Here is an 11,063-nt window from a genome sequence, read left to right as displayed (position 1 = left end):
AATGCCCAGTTTGATCAGCTCACAAAGAAACTCGAAAAAATGCAAGCCAACGCAGTTGGTACAAATAGTTAACCTGAGGGTAGCTATGAAGGAGGATACATGAATTCAGAATACAATAATTTCAACGAACCTACAGAACAGATGAACTATGTGAATAATAGAGGAAACTTTAACTAGAGGCAGCCAAACAATCCGTATTCAAATACTTACAACCCTGGATGGAGAAACTACCCAAATTTCTCATGGTCCAATCAGCAGAACTAGCCAATAAACAAGCAACAAGGGTACAAACCTCCAGCACCCTCTGGATTTCAGAACAGAGGTCAGAACTTTGCACAGCCACCACTACCTCTCTAACCTCAACAACTTGAACCAAAATTGACCATGGAAACCAAGATGGAAGGATTCCTAGTAGCTCAAGAACAACAAACTGAATTGATTAAACAACTGACTTCCAGAATGGACCAACTTGCTACCCATAACAAGATGCTAGAGAATCAAAACGCTCAGCAAGCAAGTTTTTGAAGTAAGGCTGCTGGCAAACTGCCCAGTCAACCAGAAATGAAGCCAAGGGAGCATTGCAAGGCAGTTGCACTGAGGAGTGGGAGAACTCTAGTACAATCAGAGGTAGAATCGACAAACGAAACTAGAGAAAAATCTAAAGACCAAGCAGAGAAAAAGGAGGAAAAAGCCAAGAAAGATTAGGAAGAGGAAGCAAAGAAGACAAAGAAATTACCAGAACCATACTAGCCTCCCCTACCTTTTCCTCAGAGATTTCAGAAAGCCAAACTGGACAAGCAGTTTGGGAAGTTTTTGGAAGTTTTACAGAAACTTTACATTAACATCTCCTTCACTGAAGGACTTTCTCAGATGCCATCTTATGACAAATTTCTTAAGGAAATTCTATCAAAGAAAAGGAAGCTAGAAGACTATGGAACAGTAGCTCTAACAGAGGAATGCAGTGCCATTTGCAAAATAAACTGCCTCTAAAGTTGAAGGATCCAGGAAGCTTCTCCATATCCTGTATCATTGGTAACAAGAAAATAGACAAGGCCCTCTGCGATCTTGGGGCAAGCGTCAGTCTAATGCCTCTATCAATATGCCAAAAGCTGGAGATCGGGAAACTGAAGCCCACAACAATCTCATTGCAATTGGCTAATCGATCCATTAAATATCCTGTAGGAATACTTGAGAACCTCCCTATCAAAGTGGGCAAATTCTTCATTCCAGTGGACTTTGTTGTCCTTGAGATGGAAAAAGATGTCTAGATTCCTATCATCTTGGGAAGACCATTCTTGGCAACCGCCGGAGCCATCATAGACATAAAAAATGGACGATTGACCCTCAAGGTAGGATAAGAAGAAGTGGAGTTCAACTTGTTTGACACAATGAAATACAAATTTGAACCTGATGAATGCTGAAGGTTGCTGTTGTAGGACTCTACATTAGTACCAAAAGAAGTTTTCCAGCTGAAGCTCCACAAGATCAAAGCTGCAAACTCTCCTTGGTTCCTTCGTTTCATCTCCTTAGTTAGATTTTTATTATTTTATTTCTTCTGCATAACTCTCTTTTTATTGTTTTTACTTTTTATCATGACATTTGCTGAACTCACCATTAGTGAGTAGTTTTCTTATTCTGGATTTGGGAGAGTACCTCTTGTAATTATTATTATGGATGAACACTGAGTTTTATTTATTGGATTTGAGATTCGTTCCTTGATTTAATTTCTTACGATCTTAATGCATGCTATGTGTTGGTACCCACTTAGTTAGGATTGTAGATGTTAATTAAAGGACTGAAAGGTAAAAATTAACATTAGAAAATCAAGATCTTGAACCTAGTAATTCTGACCTAGACATAGGCTGATACCTTTGTGGAACCTAAAAATTGGTCAAAGGTCTTAAAGGATTTTAATTAATTTGATCACCATAAAAGTTGGGTTCGAGTTAATTAGAATACACCCTAGATGCCTTGAGAGAGGATTTAGGAGAACTTAGGACTGATTTCCATCAAGGAAAACGATCTTCAAATCAGTAAATAAACGAGATAACATCCCTAGTAAGATTCAAGTGTGAAATCTTAATTCCAGAATTGCTTCAAATAAATCATTTCGTTTTAAGTTTACCATTTTAGTGTTTAAAGTTAACAAACTTCATTCAATAAGTATTCGATAGCCAAGACAGTCAAGATTTCTATGTAGATTGGTACTTGCTATACAAAATTCCTCATGGGAACGATACTCTACCTATCACTTTATTACTTGTTAGTGATACGTTCACTTGCGGTGATTGCAAAATAGCGAAATAAGTTTTTGGCGCCGTTGCCGGGGAATTTTGGTTTTAGTAATATTAAGCGATAGGCGATTTAGCTGATTTAGGCAATTATATTTATTATTTAATTTTATTTTACTGGTTGTATTTCATTTTTTTTTCTTTCAGGTGCCTGGTCTGGTATATGACCCGAATAAAGCCAGAAGAAATTTTAGACTGTGATCCAAAAATAGACAGAACTTTGAAAGCCATCAAGAGGGAAAGGAAACATCAAGAGCACGGTTAAGGAGATCCTCAAATCCCAACCATGGTCGATAATAATGACAGACCAAGACTCTTGAGAGATTACGGAGCTCCATCTGTCCAAGGATTTCAGCCCAGTGTCACTAGACCCACAGTGGAAGCCAACAACTTTGAATTAAAACCAGCATGGCTCCAAATGATTCAACAAACCCAGTTTGCAGGTTCACCAACAGAGGACCCACACTATCACCTCCAGTGCTTTCTTGCCCTATGTGACACATTCAAGATGAATGGAGTGTCTAATTAAGCAATAAGATTCAGAGCATTCCCATTCTCCCTTTGGGAAAGAGTAAGGAAGTGGTTACTTTCTCAACTGGCTGGAACATTCACTACATGGGAAAACCTCTTTCAAGCTTTTCTAGCAAGGTATTTCCCACTTGCAAAGACTGCAAAGCTGATGCTTGAGCTCAACACCTTCAGACAAAAGGAAGGAGAATCACTCTATGACGCATGGGAAAGATATAAAGACCTACAGAGGGAATGTCCACACTATGGCATAGAAGATTGGCTATTGGTGCAAAATTTTTATAATGGATTACTACCCTCTACAAGGAGCACAGTTGATTCAGCTACAGAGGGTGATCTAATGGAGAAAACAGTGCCACAAGCACTTGAACTTCTAGAAAGGGTTGCATACCATAATTATAAGTGGTCAAATGAAAGAAGAAATGCAAGAAGAACTACAGGGGTCCTAGAAGTAGATGCCCTAAGCATGATAAATGCCCAGTCTGATCAGCTCACAAAGAAACTAAAACGAATGCAAGCCAACGCAGTTGGTATAGATTGTCAACCTGAGGCTAGCTATGAAGGAAGATACATGAATTCAAAATACAACAATTTCAACGAACCTACAGAACAGATGAACTATGTGAATAATAGAGGAAACTTCAACTAGAGGCGGCCAAACAATCCTATTCAAATACTTACAACCCTGGATTGAGAAACCACCCAAATTTCTCATGATCCAATCAGTAGAACTAGCTAATAAACAAGCAACAAGGGTCCAAACCTCCAGCACTCCCTGGATTTCAGAACAGAGGTCAGAACTTTGCATAGCCACCACTACCTCTCCAACCTTAACAACCTGAGCCAAAAATGACCATGGAAACCATGATGGAAGGATTCCTAGCAGCTCAACAACAACAAACTGAATTGATTAAACAACTGACTTCTAGAATGGACCAACTTGCTACCCATAACAAGATGCTAGAGAATCAAATCGCTCAGCAAGCAAGTTCTTCGAGTAAGGCTGTTAGCAAACTGCCCAGTCAACTAGAAATGAACCTAAGGGAGCATTGCAAGGCAGTTGCACTAAGGAGTGGGAGAACTCCAGTACAACCAAATGTAGAATTGACAGAGGAAACCATAGAAAAATCTAAAGACCAAGCAGCGAAAAAGGAGAAAGAAGCTAAGAAAGATTAGGAAGAGGAAGTAAAGAAGACAAAGAAATTACCAGAACCATACCAGCCTCCCCTACCTTTTCCTCAGAGATTTCAGAAAGCCAAACTGGACAAGCAGTTTGGGAAGTTTTTGAAAGTTTTACAGATACTTTACATTAACATCCCCTTCACTTAAGCCCTTTCTCAGATGCCATCTTATGCCAAATTTCTTAAGGAAATTCTATCAAAGAAAAGGAAGCTAGAAGACTATAGAACAGTAGCTCTAACAGAGGAATGCAGTGCCATTTGCAAAACAAACTGCCTCCAAAGTTGAAGGATCCAGGAAGCTTCTCCATACCCTGTATCATTGGTAACAAGAAAATAGACAAGGCCCTCTGCGATCTTGGGGCAAGCGTCAGTCTAATGCCTCTATCAATATGCTAAAAGATGGAGATCGGGGAACTGAAACCCACAACATTCTCATTGCAATTGGCTGATCGATCCATTAAATATCCTATAGGAATACTTGAGAACATCCCTATCAAAGTGGGCAAATTCTTCATTCCAGTGGACTTTATTGTCCTTGAGATGGAAGAAGATGTCCAAATTCCTATCATCTTGGGAAGACCATTCTTAGCAACTGCCGGAGCCATCATAAACGTAAAAAATGGACGATTAACCCTCAAGGTAGGATAAGAAGAAGTGGAGTTCAACTTGTTTGACACAATGAAACACAAATTTGAACCTGATGAATGCTGAAGGTTGCTGTTGTCGGACTCTACATTAGTACCATAAGAAGTTTTCCAGCTGAAGCTCCACAAGATCAAAGCTGCAAACTCTCTTTGGTTCCTTCGTTTCATCTCCTTTGTTAGATTTTTATTATTTTATTTCTTCTGCATAACTCTCTTTCTATTGTTTTTACTTTTTATCATGACATTTGCTGAACTCACCATGAGTGAGTAGTTTTCTTATTCTGGATTTGGGAGAGTAGCCCTTGTAATTATTATTATGGATGAACATTGAGTTTTATTTATTGGATTTGAGATTCGTTTGTTGATTTAATTTCTTGCGATCTTAATGCATGCTATGTGTTGGTACCCACTTAGTTATGATTGTAGATGTTAATTGAAGGACTAAAAGGTAAAGATTAACATTAGAAAATCAAGATCTTGAACCTAGGAATTCTGACCTAGACATAGGCTGATACCTTTGTGGAACCTAAAAATTGGTCAAAGGTCTTAAAAGATTTTAATTAATTTGATCACCACGAAAGTAGGGTTCGAGTTAATTAGAATACACCCTAGATGCCTTGAGAGAGGATTTAGGAGAACTTAGGACTGATTTCCATCAAGGAAAACGATCTTCAATTCAGTAAATAAACAAGATAACATCCCTAGTAAGATTCAAGTGTGAAATCTTAATTCCAGAATTGCTTCAAATAAATCATTTCATTTTAAGTTTACCATTTTAGTGTTTAAAGTTAACAAACTTCATTCTCAAAGTATTCGATTACCTAGACAGTCAAGATTTCTGTGTAGATTGGTACTTGCTAAACAAAATTCCTCGTGGGAACGATACTCTACTTATCACTTTATTACTTGTTAGTGATACATGCACTTGCAGTGATTGCAAAATAGCGAAACAAGTTTTTGGCATCGTTGCCGGGGAATTTTGGTTTTAGTAATATTAAGCGATACGCGATTTAGCTGATTTAGGAAATTATATTTATTATTCAATTTTATTTTACTAGTTGTATTTCTTCTCTTTTCTTTCAGGTGCCTAATCTGATATATGACCAGAATAAAGCCAGAAGAAATTTTAGACTGTGATCAAAAAATAGACAGAACTCTGAAAGCCATCAGGAGGGAAAGGAAACATCAAGAGCACGGTTAAGGAGATCCTGAAATCCCAACCATGGCCGATAAGAATGATAGACTAAGACTCTTGAGAGATTGCGGAGCTCCATCTGTCCAAGGATTTTAGCTCAGTGTCACTAGACCCATAGTGGAAGCCAACAACTTTGAATTAAAACTAGCATGGCTCCAAATGATTCAACAAACCTAGTTTGCAGGTTCACCAACAGAGGACCCACACTATCACCTCCATTGCTTTCTTGCCCTATGTGATACATTCAAGATGAATGGAGTGTCTGATAAAGCAATAAGACTCAGAGCATTCCCATTCTCCGTTCGGGACAGAGTAAGGAAGTGGTTACTTTCTCAACCGGCTGGAACATTCAGCACCTGGGAAAACCTCTTTCAAGCTTTTTTAACAAAGTATTTCTCACCTGCAAAGACTGCAAAGCTGAAGCTTGAGCTCAACACCTTCAGACAAAAGGAAGGAGAATCACTCTATGATGCATGGGAAAGATATAAAGTCCTGCAGAGGGAATGTCCACACCATGGCATAGAAGATTGGCTATTGGTGCAAAGTTTTTATAATGGATTACTACCCTCTACAAGGAGCACAGTTGATTCAACTGCAGAGGGTGATCTAATGGAGAAAACAGTGCCACAAGCACTTGAACTTCTAGAAAAGGTTGCATACCATATTTATGAGTGGTCAAATGAAAGAGGAAATGCAAGAAGAACTACAGGGGTCTTGGAAGTAGATGCCCTAAGCATGATAAATGGCCAGTTTGATCAGCTCACAAAGAAACTCGAAAGAATGCAAGCCAATGCAGTTGGTACAAATAGTCAACCTGAGGGTAGCTATGAAGGATGATACATGAATTCAGAATACAACAATTTCAACGAACCTACAAAACAGATGAACTATGTGAATAATAGAGAAAACTTAAACTAGAGGCAGCCAAACAATCCGTATTCAAATACTTACAACCCTGGATGGAGAAACCACCCAAATTTCTCATGGTCCAATCAGCAGAACTAGCCAATAAACAAGCAACAAGGGTACAAACCTCCAGCACCCCCTGCATTTCAAAATAGAGGTCAGAACTTTGCACAGCCACCACTACCTCTCCAACCTCAACAACCTGAACCAAAAATGACCATGGAAACCATAATGGAAGGATTCCTAGCAGCTTAACAACAACAAACTGAATTGATTAAACAACTGACTTCCAGAATGGACCAACTTGTTACCCATAACAAGTTGCTAGAGAATCAAATCGCTCAGCAAGCAAGTTCTTCAGGTGAGGCTGCTGGCAAACTGCCCAGTCAACCAGAAATGAACCCAAGGGAGCATTACGAGGCAGTTGCACTGAGGAGTGGGAGAACTCTAGTACAACCAGAGGTAGAATCGACAGAGGAAACCATAGAAAAATCTAAAGACCAAGCAGAGAAAAAGGAGGAAGAAGCTAAGAAAGATTAGGAAGAGGAAGCAAAGAAGACAAAGAAATTACCAGAACCATACCAGCCTCCCCTACCTTTTCCTCAGAGATTTCCGAAAGCCAAACTGGACAAACAGTTTGGGAAGTTTTTGAAAGTTTTACAGAAACTTTACATTAACATCCCCTTTACTGAAGCACTTTCTCAGATGCTATCTTATGCCAAATTTCTTAAGGAAATTCTATCAAAGAAAAGGAAGCTAGAAGACTGTGGAACAATAGCTCTAATAGAGGAATGCAGTGCCATTCTGCAAAACAAATTGCCTCCAAAGTTAAAGGATCCAGGAAGCTTCTCCATACCCTGTATCATTGGTAACAAGAAAATAGACAAGGCCCTCTGCGATCTTGGGGCAAGTGTCAGTCTAATGCCTCTATCAATATGCAAAAAGCTGGAGATCGGGGAATTGAAACCCACAACAATCTCATTGCAATTGGCTGATCAATCCATTAAATGTCCTGTAAGAATACTTGAGGATATCCCTATCAAAGTGGGCAAATTCTTCATTCCAGTAGACTTTGTTGTCCTTGAGATGGAAGTAGATGTCCAAATTCCTATCATCTTAGGAAGACCATTCTTGGCAACTGTCGGAGCCATCATAGACGTCAAAAATGGGCGATTAACCCTCAAGGTAGGATAAGAAGAAGTGGAGTTCAACTTGTTTGACACAATGAAACACAAATTTGAACTTGATGAATGCTTCAAGGTTGACATAATTGATGAACAAGTTAAAGAGGAGTTTCATAAGACACATCCTAAAGATCCTCTTGAAGCATGTATTGTGCGCAGCCACATAGTGGATGATGAAAATTCAGAAATAGCAATATGTGCACAACAGTTGGTAGCTCCTCCACCCCTACCCTTAGCTAAGGCTTCCGAGATGGAGGATTTGAAGGAGGAACAAACCGAAGGTAAGCTCTAGGAAAATGCCAAAGAGGTAGAGCTTAAACCTCTCCCATCTTCACTAAGGTATGCATTTCTGGACTCAAATTCTAAATATCCTGTTATAATCAATGCTAGCCTGTCTAAGTTAAAAGAGGAAAAATTGTTAAGAGAACTTAGGATCCATAGCAAAGCATTAGGGTATAAAATAGAAGACCTGAAGGGTCGATTTGCATGCATAGGATGCCCATGGAAGAAAACAGTAAACCCACAATCGAAGACCAAAGAAGACTTAACGCAAACATGAAAGAGGTAGTTAAGAAAGAAAATTTAAAACTTCTAGATGCAAGTATCATATACCCAATCTCTGATAGTAAATGGGTTAGTCCAGTACATGTAGTTCCTAAGAAAGGTGGGACAACTGTTATAAAAAATGCAAGCAATGAACTAATCCCTACTAGAGTAGTCACTGGTTGGCGAATGTGCATAGATTATAGAAAATTGAACAGTGCCACCAGAAAAGACCATTTCCCTCTCCCCTTCATTGACCAAATGTTAGAAAGATTAGCAAAACACTCTTATTTCTGTTACCTAGATGGGTATTCGGGATTCTTTCAAATTCCTATTCACCCAAAAGACCAAGAAAACACAACATTCACTTGTCTCTATGGAACATTTGCATTTAGGAGAATGCCTTTTGGTCTTTGTAATGCCCTTGCTACCTTTTAAAGATGCATGATGGCTATCTTTTCTGATTATATTGAAGATATCATGGAAGTTTTTATGGATAATTTTTCTGTCTATGGAACTACTTTTGATGATTGCCTAGCTGATTTATCTAAGGTGTTGCAAAGATGTGAAGAATCAAACCTGGTCCTAAATTGAGAAAAATGCCATTTCATGGTAAAGGAAGGAATAGATCTGGGACATTTGATATTAGAAAGAGGAATTGAAGTAGATAAGGCAAAAATTGAGATCATTGAAAACATGCCACCACCAACATCAGTCAAGGGAGTGCGAAGCTTTTTGGGACATACAGGATTCTACAGAAGATTTATCAAGGACTTTTCCAAAATAGCTAAGCCACTTACTAACTTGTTAAGTCAAGATGTTCCTTTTGATTTTGATGAAAATTGCCTTGTTTCCTTTAATAGGATAAAAGAGGCCCTGATATCAGCACCAATAATGTAGCTGCCGAATTGGGAGCTACCATTCGAGGTGATGTGCGACGCGAGTGACTTTGCAGTTAGAGCAGTGCTTGGGCAAAGAAAGGATAAAAAGCTCCATGCTATTTATTATGCTAGCAAGACATTAGATGATGCGCAAATCAATTATGCTACCACAGAGAAGGAATTCCTAGCAGTGGTATTTGCAATGGACAAATTCAAATCTTACCTCATTGGGTCAAAAGTCATTGTATTCACAGATCATGCTGCAATCCGGTACCTTATGAACAAAAAGGAAGCAAAACCAAGACTGATTCGATGGATTCTACTCCTGCAAGAATTTGACCTTGAAATAAAAGACAAAAATGGATCTGAACATGTAATAGCTGACCATCTTTCCAGACTAAAATTGGAGTATATGGAAGATTTTGAATATTTGCCAATTGACGATTCATTTCCTGATGAGCAATTACTTGCATTCTCCAAAGTTCCGTGATATGCTGACTTTTTTAATTTCTTGTATGCAGGGTACTACCTCCAAATATGACTTATCAGCAAAGGAAGAAATTCTTACATGATGTGAGATATTACTTATGGGAGGAACCACTACTGTACAAGAGATGTAATGATGGGCTGATAAGAAGGTGCATACCAGAGGAAGATATGGAAAGTATCATTTATCACTGCCATTCATGTAACATCCTCACTATAGCAATTTTGTATATTCTACTGTTCCAGTGACTAGTGTCAGTCCGGATAGCTAGAATGTCTGGAAAACATTTAAACTAAAGTGAGGAGCCATAATTAACTCAAATATTAGTAAGAAAAATTTAGGAAAAATTTTAAAAATAAAATACAACCAAGTTAAATGAGCCGGTGCCCTAGTGATGGGTAACCCAGTGAGAAGTTGCGGTTCTTGCAACTAGGAGCCCTAGACCCAGGGAAAAATTCATAAAATAATTTTTGGGACTCTAGAGAAGAGTCATTGAGGTTCCTATGGTATTAGAATGCCAAGAAAATGCTTAGAAAATTTTTTCAATCGGTATAGACAATTTTGGCTCAATAAGCCAAACGGAGGGCATTTTGGTAATTTCGTCTTCAGAGATGATTTTTTGGCCGACTTGTCCAGTTAAATAAATAATTATTATGAAATAAAATGTGAATAAATATTAATAAAAATTGAATTGAAAATGAGTAGAAAAGAAAAGAAAAAAAAAGAATTAATTGGGAATTTATGACATCACATGATGTCATTAGTGTGCCTCCACCCAATCACATGGTGACACATGGCATAACCCATTTAAAATGAATAAATGGGGCAGAAAATGAAAGAAAACAATGAGATTCTCTTCCACTTTCTCTTTGGCCGAACCACTCATTATCCTTTCCTCCATTTTTCTTTTCCTTCTCAAGCTTTAAATCCTTGCAAAATCTCCATAAATTAGTTAGTCCTAAAAACAAAAACTTCATATTTGCTTATGATAAGAAGATTAAAGTGAAAGATTGAAGAAAACTTGAAGTTTGCAAGAAGAAGAAAGAGCCAAGTCAAGGTTTGTGACACCCCTTACCCGACTACAGTGTAGCCGAGTAAGTTATGCCACTTAGTGTGCCGAGCACTCTATTTTATCTTAATTCATTTTTATTCTTCCTTTTGAATATAACTTGTGAAATATAATTTATTTAAGCCATTTATCGAAATTATAATTTATTTGAGGT

The 11,063-nt window shown here is 38.2% G+C and overlaps 1 non-coding gene across 1 annotated transcript; it reads right to left on the bottom strand.

Annotated features, from left to right (window-relative positions):
* Nucleotides 1–6,253: 6,253 nt before the first annotated feature.
* On the bottom strand, nt 6,254–6,360 carry LOC131181221 (small nucleolar RNA R71). Its single transcript, XR_009149848.1, has one exon. It is a non-coding gene; the product is annotated as a small nucleolar RNA R71 (small nucleolar RNA).
* Nucleotides 6,361–11,063: the final 4,703 nt, after the last annotated feature.

This window comes from Hevea brasiliensis, chromosome 6 (assembly GCF_030052815.1).
Source record: "Hevea brasiliensis isolate MT/VB/25A 57/8 chromosome 6, ASM3005281v1, whole genome shotgun sequence".
Taxonomy (NCBI): domain Eukaryota; kingdom Viridiplantae; phylum Streptophyta; class Magnoliopsida; order Malpighiales; family Euphorbiaceae; genus Hevea; species Hevea brasiliensis.
Note: the sequence above shows the minus strand (reverse complement) of the source record. Positions and strands in the feature narration are given on the sequence as shown.